Here is a 16,889-nt window from a genome sequence, read left to right as displayed (position 1 = left end):
GGCAGAATCCCAGAGGCAGGAGCTGATGCAGAGGCCATGGAGGGGAGCTTCTTACCGAGCTGCTTTCCATGACTTGCTCAGCCCACCTTCTTATAGAACTCAGGACCAGCTGCCCAGGGATGGCACCACCCACCATAAGCTCGGCCCTCCCCTATTGATCACTAAATGAGAAAATGCCAATTGGATCTCATGGAGGCATGTCCTCAGCTGAGGCTCCTTCTCTGATGACCTCTAGCCTGTGTCAAGCTGGCACACAAAACCAGCCAGCACGGCCAGCCGCAGCAAGCATGCATAGACAATGCTTGCCTTATAACTGCTCATCAAATCCAAACTGCAGAAATGAGCAACTGTGTGTTACTAACACCAGGCTTTGCCCCTCCTGCCTTGTCCTGACTCAGTGACCCGGAAGTTTGACTTATTGGACCTCTCTGGGAAGTCACTCTCACTTCATGTCTGCCTGTCTGGGTGGCACCGCATTCCAGGGGACCGCAGGGGAGAGAGCAAAGCAGGGTTTATCTGAGAAGGTGTTGGAGCCTCAGGCAGTTTTAATTCTAAAGTTCTTTTGTTTAGTAGTGGGAAATTCATACACGTACATGGTGAATTAGATCTTATTAGATATGATCATTACCCACCCCCGCCCATTTCCTCTCTCCAGTTCCCTATCTTCCTAAACACCTCCACCTCCCAGAACTCAGATCTCTGTTCTCTCTTTGTTTGCTGTTGTTCTTATAACCCCCTGACCTGGTTAAATATGTAACACATTTGCAGTTGTAGGTGGAATAGTTATATCATGTTAGGCATAATGATAGCTGGTTATTGTTTTCATTTTGAAATTAAGCATAGCACAAGGAGATATGATTGTGGGTCAAGCTGACAAGGGGTGGACTTGTGATGGCTATTCTTGATTGTCAGCTTGATTGCATCTGAAATGAACTAAAACCTGGGCAGCTGGGTGTACTTGTGAGGAATTTTTCTTGACGGAGTCATTTGAGAGATGGGAAACCCCACGGTAAATCCAGGTCATTTGTAGTGTGAAGAGCCACCTTAAATCTGGGCCACACCTTCTGGTGGGAGTTCATAGGAAGGACATGGAAGAAGGGGGAGCTTGTTCTTTGTCTGCTTGTTCTCATTCTCAGTGATGAGTTTATTTCTTCAGTGGGATTAGAGCCTACTTCTTTGGGATTCTGGTATGTACTGAAGACCAGCTGAGACAGCACACACATGTGCACCCTGCTGTTGTTCTTCAATAGTTGGCCACTGAATGGTACAAAGAGAATAAAAGTCTCAATGAAAAAGGAAATCATGTTCTTAAAGGACTCCAAATAAACACTTTGGACTTGTGGGCTACAAGTAAAATAAGACTTTAGCCCTTTAAGTAATTTAGGAAATAGAGCTTGTAGTATAAAAATTTCTCACGAATACAATCCTAGCATCAGAAATCTTTAATGTTGAAATCTATCACAGGTCTCAACCTTTTAAATATTTTGCCCTCCCATACAGTTCCTCATGTTGTGGTGACCCCCAACTATAAGTTATTTTTATTGCTACTTCATAACTATAATCTCATTACTATTATGAGTAGTAATGTAAATATCTTATATTCAGGATATCTGATATGCAATCCCTGTGAAAGGGTCGTTCAGCCCCCAAGGGGGTCTTAACCCACTGCTCTACACTATTAGGAGGTATGGGTCACTGGGGGTGGGCTTTGAAGTTTCAGAACTCAAGTTGGGCCCAGAGTCACTCTCTTTTCTTGCTGCCTGCTGATCCAGATATAGAACTCTTGGCTCCTTCTTCCTTGGCTCCTTCTTCAGCACCATATCTGCATACGTACTTCCATGTTTCCCACCACGATGAAAATGGACTAAACCTCTGAAACTGTAAGCCAGTCCCAATTAAATGTTTTCCTTAGTAAGAGTTGCTATGTTTACTCATAGCAATAGAAAACTACGACATTCAGATCCAACATGTAGATCCTAACCTGTTCTGTAGGCTGTGACTCCAATAACTATTTAATTTTCACAGGCCTGCAGTGCTACTTTGGTTTGCTGTTTATTTGATGTCTATGTTGCAGTCACTGGTGCCTGCTACTGCTGTTGAGGAGGTGGCTGGATCTCCTGCTGTCTCTAAGTGGGATGTCTACTCATAGGGACAAAGAACACTGCCTAACCTTGTGCTTGTTATGGGGGTCCCCTTTTGCACTTTGGTTTGGTTGAGGTTTCTCAATGGAGGAGGAGCTTCAGGTTGAGGATGACAGAGGATGCCATCATTATAAAACCTCTGGGTTGGGCAGACCTATCTGAGCCCAGCAGGGAAGAATGTCAGTCTCCCCACTTGCTCACGTGGGTGCAGTGGGAACTTCTAATCAGCTGTCTTATTAGATTGACTATGCTTGCCTGGGGTTGCCATTTGCTTTTGATTCAGGGAAGGAATAAAATGACATGGGATACCTCTGTATCTGCGTTGGGAATTGGGAATTATTGACCTTTGCTCATATGTGTAGTGATGTTTTGTTTGTAATATAACAAATAATAATAATGACAACATTACCGTTGCATGCGTTTTTAATTTGTCTTAATAATAAAAACCCCGAGCCAGATATCAGGGTAGATGCTGAAAGATCAGAGAGACAATGGAGCAAGCCACAGCCAACTCTCACCTTGCTAACTCTTCAGCCATAAAAGGGCTGAGCTCCTGTCTCTTCCCCCCTTATATTCTGCTCTCCACCCAGCCTTATCACTTCCTGTCTGTCTGTACATTCCATACCTCTATAGAATGGCTAGCTCCACTGATCTTCAGGCGAGCTGTATTTGTTAGAGCACAAACAAAATATCACCACATTTCCCCTTTTTTGTGTAAAATAAAAAAGAAGGTTATAAGTAATATAAGAAAAGCATATGCAATAAGTACAATAACTATACACAATATATACAGGCAACAAATACATCAGCAATGTCTAGTCCATTAGCAAATGACAAATTTAGAGAAAATACTCCATATCTATCCTGCCTTGATGAGTCCAAGGGTTGTGCCTAATTCACTTTCTATTCTAATTTGCATTAAGAAAACTATCTTTTAATGTCTCTCAACCTTTATACCTCTTAGTGATTTTCTTTTCTGAATCTGTAACAAGAAAAACTCTAACTATAAAGTCTTCAACTCCATCAGAGACTCAAGAAGGAAATAATATTACCTGGGTAAGTAGGAAGTGCAAGCAAGCAACTTCCAAAGAATGTGAGATATGACAAAAACAGCTCGCTACCTGGACAGTCACCCAAGTTTCCTCTGTGATTTTGGGGCATCCATCTTCAGCACAGAGGCCTAGCATATCTGACAGACTTTTCTGTGAAGTAGGATATTGTCCCTTCTTGTCTTGGCAAAGTTCAGCAGTTCTTTCCTTTGTGTCCTGCTTGTCCAGTTTGGACAGCATACTGTCAGCAGTTGAGGCAAGGACACTTTCTTATCCAGTGGCTTACTTTTACCACAAAAAGGTAAACTCTATTATGGAGTTTAGTCAATGCCCATCATCTTCTCTGGAGCAGATTGGTGCTGCCAGGAGCACACATATTTTATTGTCATAAAAAGAACTTATGTTATTAAAACATTAAATGCCATATTCTACAGATCTCTAAGTGTTTGAAGATGATCTGTCTATCTAAATATATCTCTGTTTGACCTTCAAACATACCTAATATGACTACAGGTTTGATGCTTCTCGGGTCTCTGATGGAGTTTATAATTTTATAGTTATAGTTTTCCTTGTTACCAGATTCAGAAAAGAAAATCACTATGAGGTGTAAAGTGTATAAGGTTGAGAGACGTTAAAAAATAGTTTTGTTAATGCAAATTAGAATAGAAAGTGAATTAGGCACAACCCTTGGACTCATCAAGGCAGGATAGATATGGAGTATTTTCTCTAAATTTGTCATTTGCTAATGGACTAGAATTGTGATGTATTTGTTGCCTGTATATATTGTATATAGCTATTGTGGTGATATTTTGTTTGTGCTCTAACAAATAAAGCTTGCCTGAAGATCAGAGGGCAGAGCTAACCACTAGTTAACCATAAAGGTCTGTACAGACAGACAGACAGGAAGTGATATGGCTAGGTAGGAAAGGAATATAAGATGGGAGAAGAGAGGAGCTCAGCCCTTTTTTGGCTGAGGACTTAGCAAGGTGAGAGTTGGCTGTGGCTTGCTCTGTTGTCTCTCTGATCTTTCAGCATCTACCCTGATATCTGGCTCTGGGTTGTTATTATTAACATCAATTAAAACTCATGCAACTCATTACCTTTAAAAGTATCTGTGTATGTATGTGCACATGCATGTGCCATTATACATGTGTGGAGCGTGTGGTAGGAACCTTCAGTTCACTTCTCCTGATCCGGAAAGCCCCATTTCTCTCTTTCCAAACCCGGTCCTCTCAGAGAATCTCCAACAGTGAATAGGTGCCACAAAGCCCAGTTCCGCCTTCTTGGCAGCTATGACACTCCTCTCCTGAAGTTGCCAACAGCCCAAGTTTCCACCCAAAGCACTCAGCTTTTGACCATACTTGGGCATAAATTCTGCTTATGGCAGATACCTCATCACCTCTCGCCTATAGGCTAAATAAACTCTCTGCTTTAGTTTGGGTATGTGACTTCTCTTACCTCCATCTCTGGGGTTGGAGAGCTCACCTGGGTGTCGCTTTGCTCAAATAAACCTGTTCTTTTACTTTCTTAGTTCGGCTTGATCTGGCTTACTGTGTCAGCAGAGAAACAAACCTATCGTACCATGACAGAAAACCTTTTATGGAGGTCATGGGTCAACTCATGAGACCCAGTTCTCTCCTTCTAACATGTGGGTCTGAGTTAGGTCGCTGGGGATGCTGCTTCCACTGATCCTATCTTCCTTGGCTTCCCCACCCCATTGCCAGCTGTGTTTCTGCGGCATGGATAGCGTTTAATACTGAATTTTTATTGAGCCCGGTACTGAAATAAACAAGTACTTGTCTCCTCTCTCCTTGAAGAAAGGTATTTGCCCTGTTGCAGTGCACCTCCCCCAGAAGGACCGTGCTTGTCCCGTGCAGAATGATACTTGTAATAACTGGTTGTATAAATAAACAACAACAACAAAACGATGATGAATCTTGCTCCTAACTTAAGCACTGAGGTTCAGAACCCAACTTAAGGCAGCCACATGGACAACAAAGTCAAAGAAATAGACAGCATGCTAGGCTCTGGAAAGATCACAGGCTGATGGGAAAGGGAAGGAGGGGAAGGCTCAAACCCAGAAAGGTTGGATCAGCTTTAAAAGTGATCTGTGATCAAAGTAATGTAGGTGCATTGCGAATTAACAAATAATATTGTCGCCTACTGTTTACTTGGGGTTTGCTGTTTACACATTGAGTACACATTTCCATACACTGCCACTTTGATAATATCTGCGAAAACTGGAATGAAAATTAGAATTTACCAAACAGTTCAATTAAAGGGTATCTGTGTCCATTACAAAAGGGCTCTTTGCAGTACAGAAGGATTAGCAGTGGGGTTCCTTTCAAAAGCATCTCCCCTGTGCCCTAAAGTGTTTACTTATAGATCATTAACTGCTTGACCAACCTGCCTCAGGGCACAAGAGCTTAACCATCAGGAAGGATGCATCAGTGGAGGATCAATGAAACTGCAAAACAAAATGTCTTCAAAATGGCCCATCACATCAATGGCAGGGGATTCAGGAACCCCTATTTGCTTTATCTCAGTGGGGAGCGCATGTGTTGGGTGAGCAGCACACCTGTGTATTCTCACTCAAGCCCAACCAAGGCGGATGTGATCTCCGATCTATAGGACCAAACTGTGATATGTCCAGGGTCACGACTATGCTTGGCTTCCCTTCGCCTGTGCTTTAATTAAGAGGTAAAATGATTAAAGCAGCAGATGTTGCTAGCCCGAGGTCCTGGGCCCTAGCATATCAAGCAGATGGTCCCAAGCAGGGCAGCATCCTTTAATGATGAGGTATTTGCAATTCATGAGCACTCACGGTGTCCCTTCCTTTTCACTCTACAATGTTCTGCTTGTCAGGGGTTCCATTGTGTGGCCCGGGAGCATGATGAATTAGGCAAAACCCTTCTGGTTTGGGACACAGTCTTGTGTGGATGGAAATTAAAAATATCTCCCAGAAGATCAAGAGATACTAGAGTGGAGACTTCTGCCCTCTTACCACCAGCCTGGTGATGTGGCTGAAAGTCATATTCCATGTCACATACCCTACCCAGGAGGCAGAGCAAGGACCAGGAGTTCAGGACGAACTAGCCTGCTTCTCCCTTTGATCCTTCAACTAACTATTAACCTTGGGTTCATTCTGGTCTTTTGCCAGGACAACCAGGCATACAAACTATCTTTAGGCAAGGCTTTCTGGCCAGGTACCAGAAAACAGATTCCACTTTTATTGCCAAGAGTGACACAGGGCAAGACACACACACACACACACACACACACACACACACACACACACACACACACACACACAGAGAGAGAGAGAGAGAGAGAGAGAGAGAGAGAATTTCAGTTTCTTCCTTTTTATCTATGTAGTAAGTAATCAGAGGGTTTCTTCCAAGTAAGTGAACTGAAAAAGGAGAACTATTCAAATTTGTTCTTTTCACAGAATAGTGAGAATTGAACGAGATAAATAAATGATATGATTTAAAGCAATGCTTATGCTAAGGTGGGTTAATATAAGCGTACTTGGTCCTGGGGTCCAGTCATAGAAAGGAAGGAACGATAATATGAGCAAAGGGGACAAGACCATGATGATGACCTGGTCAAACCCCACATGCCAGGTAGGGTTTCAGAGACTGCACTGACAACATAGGAACCCAGTGTCCTATTTCCTCAGAGCTTGACATAGCGGGTACCAACTATCTCCCACGGCTGCACTACAGCAAAATTGCTAGTAGACGGTAAAGCCCTTTGGCCTTCCATGGGTGTCCAGGGCTCGGAGTGACACTGGAAAACAGGTGCAAAGTCACTGGCTGGAGAGAATCATTAACCTCATTCCTGTAGCTTGTGCCATCTCAACTGGCCCTGTTCCCACCTTCCTTCCTACCCTCCAAGTAGAACGTTTTAAGAAGTCACCTTGCTTCTAGAGAGTTCAGTTAACAGCTTATGTTGAAGTAAATATGGCATGGCACTAGGAATTTCATCTTGCTTATTAAACAATAAAGTTGGATTTTTCACATTTTGGATGAGTTGTAACAAAGACAAAGTATCAAATATATCTCAGTGTAAAGCATAGAACTTGAATTGAAAGATTTATATCAAGAGAGGAACCTTGGATGGTAATCCAGCCAGCACTGTTCTTTTTGCTCTGGGTTTTTCGGGCTATCTAGGGTCTCTTGTGGTTCAACATGAATTTTAGGGTAGGTTTTTTCCCCCCACTATTTCTGTGAAGAATGAAATTGAGAATTTGGTTGGGTTGCACTGAATCTGTAAATAGCTTTTGGTAGCCTGGACATTTTTCACAATATGAATTCTCTCACTCCATGAACATGGAATATCTTTCCATTTTCTAGTGTCTTTCTCTAATATCTCTTTCTTCAGAGGCTTAATTTTTTTTCTTGTAATTGGCCTTCAATTCCTTGGTTAGGTTTATTCCTAGATATTTTTATTTTCTTTGAGGCCATCACAAATGGGAGTGTGTCCACACCTCTTCCTCTGTATGTTTGTGAAAAGCTATTGATTTGTAGAAGTTGATTCTGTTTCCTGCTGCACTGAACTTGCCGTTTCTAAAAGTTTTCTGGTAGAATTGTCAGGATCTCTAATATATCATATTATATCTACAAATCGGGGTAGTCTGACTTCTTTTCCTATTTGTATTCCCCTAATTTCCTTCTGTTGCCTAATTGCCCCATCTAGCATTTCAAGCATGATGTTGAAAATGAGTGGGGATGATTGACACTCCTGTTTGTTCCTGACTTCAGCAGAATTGCTTCAATCTATTTTACATTTAGGATGATATTGTCTGTGGGTTTCTCTTATATATAGCTTTTATTATGTTAAGGTATGTTTCCTCTAGACTTTTATCATGAATGCATTGGGATTTTGTTAAAGCTTTCTTCAGCCTCTATTGAGATGATCATGTGATCTTTTTTTTTTGTCTTCAAGTACATTTATGTGGTTTATTGCATTTATTGACTTGTGTATGTTCAACCATTGCTGCATCTCAGGGAAAAAGCTAATTTGGTCATGGTGGATAATCTTTTCAATGTCTGCCTATATTCTATTTGCAACTATTTTTTGAGCACGTTTAAACCCCTGTTCATCAGGGATATGGGCCTGTAGCTTTTGCTTGCTGTGTCTTACCTGGTTTTGGCATCAAAGCAACGCTGGCTTCATCGAAGGATTACAGGAGTGTTCCTTCTATTTCTTTCTTTATTTTCTTTCTTTTTTTCTTCTTTTTTGAATGGTTTAAGACAGATTGGCTTTCAAAGTCTGTTAGAATTCTGCTGTGAATTTACCTGGCCCTGGACCTTTTTTTTTAGCTGGAAGAGTTTTTATTACTATTTCAGCTTTCTCATTTTTTATGAGTCTATTTATGTTGTTGACTTCTTGGTTTATTTTCGGTGGTTTGGCTCAATCTAGAAACTCATCCATTTCTTTTAGGTTTTCTATCTTAATTGAGCACAGGTTTTTAAAATAACCTCTTAAAATATTCTGAATTTCTTTAGTGTCTTGCGTTTCTCTGTTTCCATCAGCCGTGTGTGTGTGTGTGTGTGTGTGTTCTTGGGCATCACTCAGGCATTTATTCTTCTTAAGTTTTTTGTTTGTTGTTTTTTTAGACCATCTGAATTTTTTAATCCTTCTTTACAGGTTACCTAGACCACTTTTGATTAAGAAAACTGTAGAAAGTTAGTAACTGCCACAAGCAGACGCCAGGTGGTGGCACGTGTCAATTTTCAACAGAGTCCTGCTTTGCGGGGTATCTGAGTACACTGCTCAGGGGCTCTGCTCAAACTTGCTGGAATCACTCATGGCAGATTTTAGTCCACAGATCGCTTTTCCCCATATTTCTTTGTAAACTCTTCAGCATTCTTACAGAATTTTTTACAGTCCTTAGAGTATTCTTCAGCTAGGTCAGCCCGGAGTGGGTGCTCAGGCTGGGGGTCGTTCACCAGTGCTATGAAGGACTGGATTACTTGGTCGGTTTTGGTGGCTGGCTTCCAGTTTTCAGCACTAATTACTGGCAGACAGACCTGCCCCTTCTCATCAATGTTAGGGTGGTAGATCTTGTTTTTAAATGTGATCTTGGGTGGTTTGAATGGGTATTCTGCTGGAAAGTTGATTTCAATTCTGAAGGCCCCCTTGTCATATGGAGGGTTGTCAGGAACAATAAGCCCTTGCCAAGTCAATAAATTAGCTTCATCAACCTGGATGTTACGGAAGTTTTTCATTCCACATTTGCGGATCTCTTCAAACTCCTTCATCAGCCTCCTGCTGGCCGCCATCTTGGGATCTGGTGCTCAAGTTTTTTGTTCTTTCTTTAGCAAACATTACCACCCAGGAGTGGTAGGTTTGAGAGAGCAAATGTTGGCTTGATCTTTCATATTGGTATTTTTGCAATAAGATCTGGGCATGGAGACTGCTTTTCTTATGTCTACATCTGCTATGGACAGAAGGCAGAAGAGAAGATGTCCAGGTGGGTTGGGCCTTGAAGTTGGAAATGGCTTGGGTTGGATAAAGTCAGGTGGACAGGGGAAACTAGGCTTGTATCCAGGATGTGCTTCCTGGTCCAAACTATAATATGGGGTAGATCTAAATGGGTGGAAAGGTTGTTTGTAGCCAAGGAAGGGCTTACGGGTTACGGGGAAGGTAGGGTGGGTCGTGGCAAAAGCTTAGGATTGGTTGCAGCCCAGGAAAGAACAGTCAGATAAATCAGATGGGACCCTGGGCTGAATCTGGTGGTTTGGGAAGAAGGAATAGGTGGGGAGGGTCAAGGAAACTCAATGGGCTAGACCCTAGAGAAGGATGTGGGAGATCTAGCTGTGTAAAGTAGTTCAATGCATCACACCCCACACCTGTCAAATTTTCGTAGTTTTTATCTCTTCCTAGTGCTTTGAAGTTGTTTTTTAATTTTTTTTTTCATTTTTAAAAATAAAGCCAGGTGGTGGTAGTACATGCCTTTAATTCCAGTACTTGGGAGGCAGAAGCAGGCAGATCTCTGTGAGTTCAGGCCAGCCTGGTCTACAGAGTTAGTTCTGGGACAGCCAGGGCTGTTATACAGAGAAACTCTGTCTTGAAAAAAAAAATTGTGTCCCCAGTTTATATCTATAATCTTTAAGAAGGTAAATTGCTGTGGGATAATGCTCTTGTACACTGTAAAGATTTGTCATTTATATCAGGTTAATAAAATGCTGATTGGTCAGTATCCAGGCAGGAAGTGTAGGTGGGGTGACCTGACTAAGAGAATTCTGGGAAGAGGAAAGGCAGAAAGGCAGTTACCAGTCAGACATAGAGGAAGCAAGATGAGAATAATTTACTGAGAAAAGATACCAAGTCATGTGACTAAACATGGACAAGAATTATGGGTTAATTTAAGTTGTAAGAGCTCATTAATAATAAGCCTGAGCTAATAGGCCAAACAGTTTATAATTAATATAAGCCTTTATATTTTTGGGGGGACTTAACGGCTGCAGGACTGGGTGGGACAGAAACTTCTGTCTACAGTAAACATTATAGAAGTGCAGCCATATCAGTTAGGAAAGCATTTCAATGACAACAAAAAGTACATTATTGTGTTTGGTTTTGAACAACAGAGTATGTTTCAGCAAATTCAAGCAGGAAATAAGTATATGGTACATAATTAATGTATTAGCTAGCTAGGACTATCAAATATATTATGACAGACTGAATAGCTCAAACAACAGACACTTATCTTCTTATAACTATTCAAGCCAAAAGTCCACGATCAAGGTTCTGGCCAAGTCTCTCAGAACAGAGAATGATCTAGGTTTGGCATCCTTTTAGTTTGGCACAAGTGGGTTTATTAAGTATATAGGAAACCATAGTAATAAAGAATCAATGACAGGTAGCAGTCTGATAAACAGAGAGCAAACTATCATTGAATTAGGTGCTCAAAACATCCAACAGAAATTGACCAGGGAAGCCTTGTTGAGGCTATCAGCCGGAATTTCCAACAGAGAGAGACCTAGACACAGAGAGAGAGTCCCCTCAAGCGAGGCTTCCAAGTAAAAGAATAGCAATAGCTAGGGAGGACACCACTGAATCAGGCACTCACAACATCCTACAGATACTGATGTGGGCTGGGCTGTTATCTGGAGCTGCCAACTGAGCTTGCTTTCCACTGATAACCTTCCCTTGGCTGGGCTCCCAGCTTCTCTCCCCCATTGTAAACACTTTTATCTCACGGAGTAAACAAATCACGGCTGTTGGAAATGGTCTACCTTCCAGCTGTTTGTAAGGACATGATATATTTTTTTTACACTTGGGCTGTTCTCTACCTCCCCTGTTAGATGGGTCAGACCACCCCCAAGACAAGGCACCTGGAAGGACATTTGTCATAGACATGCTTTGGCTTAAAGTGTTGGGTAGGGAGGGTGGCAGCAAGCTATTTCCTGAGCTCGCTCCTCAGTGAGCTCAAATAGCACATGACAAAAATAACGATAACATGCATTGTACCTTGTGGCTCTTTTCTCAATGTGTGCACATCTAAAGGACATGATGCTATGCCATCTCTAGAAGGGACAAAACGGCATACTGAAGAATCTAAGCTGAAAAAATTAGAGAAACCAGGGGCAGAAAGGCTGTCTGACTTTCTTTTCGTGTGTGCAGCAGTAATAAAACTCCTTTGAGACAGAGTCTCTCATCACGGTTGCAAAGGACCTGAGTACGTGCACTGCTTTTTATTGTCTTCATGCTTCCCCATGTGTCTCTGAGTGACTCTCCTTGAGCTTATTGTTGTAGTCCAGAGATCTTTGTTCCGCTGTTTCCTCATAAAAAATATAAAAACATATAAAATCATAGCCTGGTCTACAGAGTGAGTTCCAGGACAGCCAAGGCTACACGGAGAAACCCTGCCTTGAAAACTAATGTGTGTGTGTGTGTGTGTGTTGTGTGTGTGTATGTGTGTAAAATCATTTGCTTTGACCATTTCTTTTGACTTCTGCCTCAAGGAGGGCCCTATGTATGTATATAAAGTCAACAGTTTCCATGGAGATCATCTTCTTATCACAACTGAGTGTCTAGAATTTGTTTCTTAAAGCATATTGACTGTTCTTTTAAAGTCAATGTGACTCCTGGAAGTTAGATGTTGTGATACTGGTGGCTTTACTGTGTTAGTTGCTTTTGCATTACTGTGACAAAATGTCTGACTCCAGTAAATTCTGGGAGGGGCTAGGGTTGACTTTGGTTTACAGTGTTGGATGATTTTGTCCATGGTCCTTGGCTCCATTGATTCTGGATCCATGGTGAGACAGAACATTGTGATAACTGGACCGCATGGCAGTGTCTGCTCACCTTGTGACAGGAGACAGAGCGAGAGAGGGACCAGGGACTAAATAGAACCTTCAAAGGCATGCTCCTGTGCCGTACCTCCTCCACACACTTTCCAGTCTCCAAAACAGTGACACTGCCCAGGGACACAACCTTGAGAGAGAGTTCAGATTTAAGCTATCATCCCGGGGGTCCTACTTCATAACTTAAAATCCTGAAGTCTCTCATATGTAAATATCATTAGTGAATCTCAGGTCCCGTGTCTATTCTAGCAACAAAGGACTCTGGGAAAAGTGGACTTCTGCCTGCTACAACACTGTGTGTGAAAGAACGGCACAAAAATTCTCAAGCAGGCCTTTCACCATCCTCTAGTCCCCGCATGCAATCCCTCCGCCACGATGCCGATGTTTACCGTGAACACCAACGTTCCCCACGCCTCAGTGCCAGAGGGGCTTCTCTCCGAGCTCACCCAGCAGCACCAGCACAGTACATCACAGTGCACGTGGTCCCAGACCAGCTAGTGACTTTTAGCGGCTCTAGCGACCCCTGCGCCCTATGCAGTCTGCACAGCATCGGCAAATTGCTGTGCAGCCTGCTGGCTGATAGCCTGCACATCAGCCCTGACCGGATCTACATCAACTATTACGACAGAAGTGCAGCCAACGTGGGCTGGAACGGTTCCACCTTCGCCTGAGTGCTGGCCTAATAACTTACCTGCACTGCTGTTCTTGTTCTTAGAGCCTTGCTGCACGCAGTGTTCTGTTTTCGTCCACACGTAGCAATGCCCACCCTCCTACCGGAAGAAAAAAATGGTTTAGAGAAAAAAAAATTCTCAAGCAGAAGAAAGAGACACAAAGTTTCTGCATGGTTAAAAATAACAACTCAAACACAGTGTAACCCATGGACTGATCACCTCAGATTGCAAGTCGTTTCCTTCTTGAGCAACTGTGACTTCTTTGGAACATGGTACAAACCTTTGTTTCTTGGGTGGCAATTTCTTCATGGATAAAAGCAGTTAAAGACATTCTACAAGTGGTTGCATGCTACTAATTTTTAATGATTAAGAAAATGGGGCGGTAACTTTTTCCTTCTAGGAAGTATCAGTTATATTGGACCAATGAAGCAACCTAAATAAAGAAACCGCCATGGGAAAAGTGTCTTAAACATTTGCTAAAGTGCGGTCTCATCCCTAAAAATACTAGGCCAAGAGGGCACTAGAGATTAGTTCTCTGACCTTCAAAGAATAGGAAAAAATGTTAAATATTTAACATGTTCCAGAGCATGGATAAAAATAGAAGGTTTTTCGGCATGGTTTGCTAAGCAACACTAGCCTTGCTGTCTGCTTTGGAACGAGCAATGGTCCCACCTACTGTAGACTATAAAGGTGTGAGGAGGGTGTGTACAGAAATGCCACCCCCGCTGCAGGCCTGTGACAGCCTAGGCCTGGGGGGTGGGGGAAGGTGGCCATCAGACCCTGGACAGCTGGGGCCTTTGTTCCTGGGAAGCAAATGACTTTGGTTCATCTTGCAGAAAGGGGGTTGAGAAGAGAGATAACCTTGGCTCCTGTCCTCTGTCCTCCAGCATCTTCGTCATTGGCCAAGGCCATAGGTCAACGGAGTGCGTTGATGGGGGTCACAGAAGCCAGACTCTCAGAGCAGGTGGGGACAGATAGAGAGGGTGATTCTGGAGAGATAACCGAATGTCAAATCACAAACTGTCATACTATCTAACTGTCTTGATAAAGGACTGACCAGGGCGAGCAGGTGCCACTCGGGTGCGAGGGCTTGGCTGGGTGCTGAGGATTATCATAGCAGATCCATCGCAGCTGGTGCCTGATAGACCGACTGGCAGGCAGGGCTGGCCGTGAGGGTCCCCCTAAGAGGCCGATAGAGGATCTGTCATCAGCTCCTGCTGCTTTCATCACCGGCCAAGGACTCACACAGCCAAGGAGTGTCCAGAGCCATAACTGCAGCAGAGCAGAGCAGAGCAGAGAAGAGACTCACTCCAGTAGCTCTCCAGCTCAGACAGAGAACGTTATAATCCTCAAACCAGAATTAAAACTGTGGCGCTCTGTGAGGGAGGGGGCAGCTTTGACTGTTTAGAAAGGAGGCTTTAGGTAGAAGCCTCAGAGGTGAAGTTTATACCATCTATCAGAATGTGGGAAGAATTCGAAGGGAAATGGGGATCTGCCGTGAAGTGAGAAGATCCGGACTTTCAGTCGTAAGATGAATCAGTTCCGGCCACCTATCGTCTAGTGCGCTTACATACATAGCTAATGATTTTCTATTAGATCAGTGGTTCTCAACCTTCCTAATGCCACACCCCTTTAATACAGTTCCTCGTGTTGTCGTGACCCCCAACCATAAAATTATCTTCGTTGCTACTTCATGGCTGTAGTTTTGCTACTGTTATAAACTGTCATATAAATATCTGATATGCAGGATATCCGACATGTTGGGGTCGCGACCCACAGGTTGAGAACTGCTGTATTAGATACTTGAAGTTTCCTGCGAGAACTGAGCTTAGGTGTTCTTATCACACACTTAGCTGTTGGCTTCTGGCTGTGCTAAGAGAGCAGGCATTAAGATTCGGTGAGGGCTGAGATCTCCAGTCTCTCGCCTGGACAGGTGACATGAATCCAGAATGTACAATACATGAATAACTTTCTCACAAACCAAAGAATTCAACTATGGAGCTCTGGTAATCAACAACTCCCGAGCCTTATATAGGAAAGTTATTGGCCTTATTACACGGCAGTCGAAAAACCTAGAAAGTGTGCATAAATGTAGCTACCTTAAATAGGTGAGTTTAAGATTGTGAGCCAAATAGTCAAGGGGCAATGCCCAGATAGAGGAGACTGAGTGGTGGCCATTGGGGAGGGTGTTTGGTAAATTAAGTGGAACCATGGATGGGAGAAAGCACATACAAACATTGCTGTGGGCCTCTTTTACTCTTTTAGAAATGGTTTACTCTTTTAGAAATGGGCAGTGGTGGCACACACTTTTACTCCCAGCACTTGGGAGTCAGAGGCAGGTGCATCTCTGTGAGTTCTATTATTTTATATTTTACCATGCGGCTCATGGTTTATTGGTAAAGTTCCTGGGCATCTGTCTCCTTCAGTGGTTGTATGGCTTCTCATTGACTCTGCCTACTCTTTTCTCCTCCGTCTGCTTCGAATTCCCACCTTGCCCTATTCTGTGTTGCAATAGGCCCAAAGCAGCTTCTTTATTAACCAAAGGTATTCACAACATACAGAGCAGAATCCCACATCACCTCCCCTTTTCTGTCTAAATAAAAAGGAAGATTTTAACTTTAACATAGTAAAATTACATACAAAACAGTTATTAGCCAAGAATTACAATTACAACATTTTGTTCATTTACATTTGCCAAATTAAGGAAAACATTTTATCATCTATTCTATCTTTGTGAGTCTAAAGTTTTATATCTAATCTATCTTTTATAACTATCTTTCTTCAACCCCATCAAAGACTCCAGAAGGATATAATATTACCTAAGTTAGCAGGAAGTACATTGTAAGCAACTTCCAAAACTCTAGAGTTGACAGAGACATCTCGCTGCCTTGACAGTCACCCAAAGTTCTTCTGTATCATTGGAGCATCCATCTTCAGGCTATAGGCCTATAGTATCCAGCAGATTTTCCATAAAGCAGGAAATTTCAAAGACAGTTCCATCTATATTGGCAGTTTGTAAATCACTTTCTTCTCTGTGCTGAAGAATGTCTGGCAGACTCTTTGATGAAGCATGAATCCCAAAGGACCATCTGACCTTTAGGCATGTTCAGCAGTCATTTTTCTGTGGGTCCTGCATGTCTAGTTCATACAGCATAACGTCAAACGTTATGCTGAGAGCAAGAGCAGTTTCTTGCCCAAATGGCTAGCAAACTCCATAAGGAGCCTTTTCGATGCCCATCTTCCTGTTGAAGTAATTGGTGCTGCCAGGAGGAGATGTGTCTCACATCAACAGAACCCTAAGTTATTTAAATGCCATATTCTACAGTTCTCTGAAGTGGTTGAAGATTGCCTACCTATGTGGAATACAATCTCTATGTATCTAAAGAACCTGATTAGTTTAACTATAAGTATGACAAACATGGATGACTATTGACCTATAATACTTAGCACCTGTATAGCTTAAAGACTATTCATGTTATATTAAACAATCTTTAAACAACTGTGCAGCAAATGAGGACAATGACCTCAAAATGTAAACCATGTATAAGTATCTTGTTCAGAAGTAAAAATGTATATTGCAATATGATAAATATATCCTAAAATTGTATCAATATACAAAATGTCTTAAGCAGAGTTAGAAACATGCATGCATACAATATGACAAATAACTTTGCATAGGTGCACAAATCTTGTAAACAGAAGTAGAGGCATATT

At 42.4% G+C, this 16,889-nt stretch overlaps 2 pseudogenes; one reads left to right on the top strand and one right to left on the bottom strand.

Moving 5' to 3' along the window:
* Positions 1–8,820: 8,820 nt before the first annotated feature.
* Positions 8,821–9,477, bottom strand: LOC142859403 (ubiquitin-conjugating enzyme E2 L3 pseudogene; annotated as a pseudogene).
* A 3,402-nt stretch (positions 9,478–12,879) lies between these two features.
* Positions 12,880–13,304, top strand: LOC142859402 (macrophage migration inhibitory factor pseudogene; annotated as a pseudogene).
* The last annotated feature ends 3,585 nt before the right edge of the window (positions 13,305–16,889 follow it).

This window comes from Microtus pennsylvanicus, chromosome 11 (assembly GCF_037038515.1).
Source record: "Microtus pennsylvanicus isolate mMicPen1 chromosome 11, mMicPen1.hap1, whole genome shotgun sequence".
Classification (NCBI taxonomy): Eukaryota; Metazoa; Chordata; class Mammalia; order Rodentia; family Cricetidae; genus Microtus; species Microtus pennsylvanicus.
This window is presented reverse-complemented; position numbering and strand designations above follow the sequence as displayed.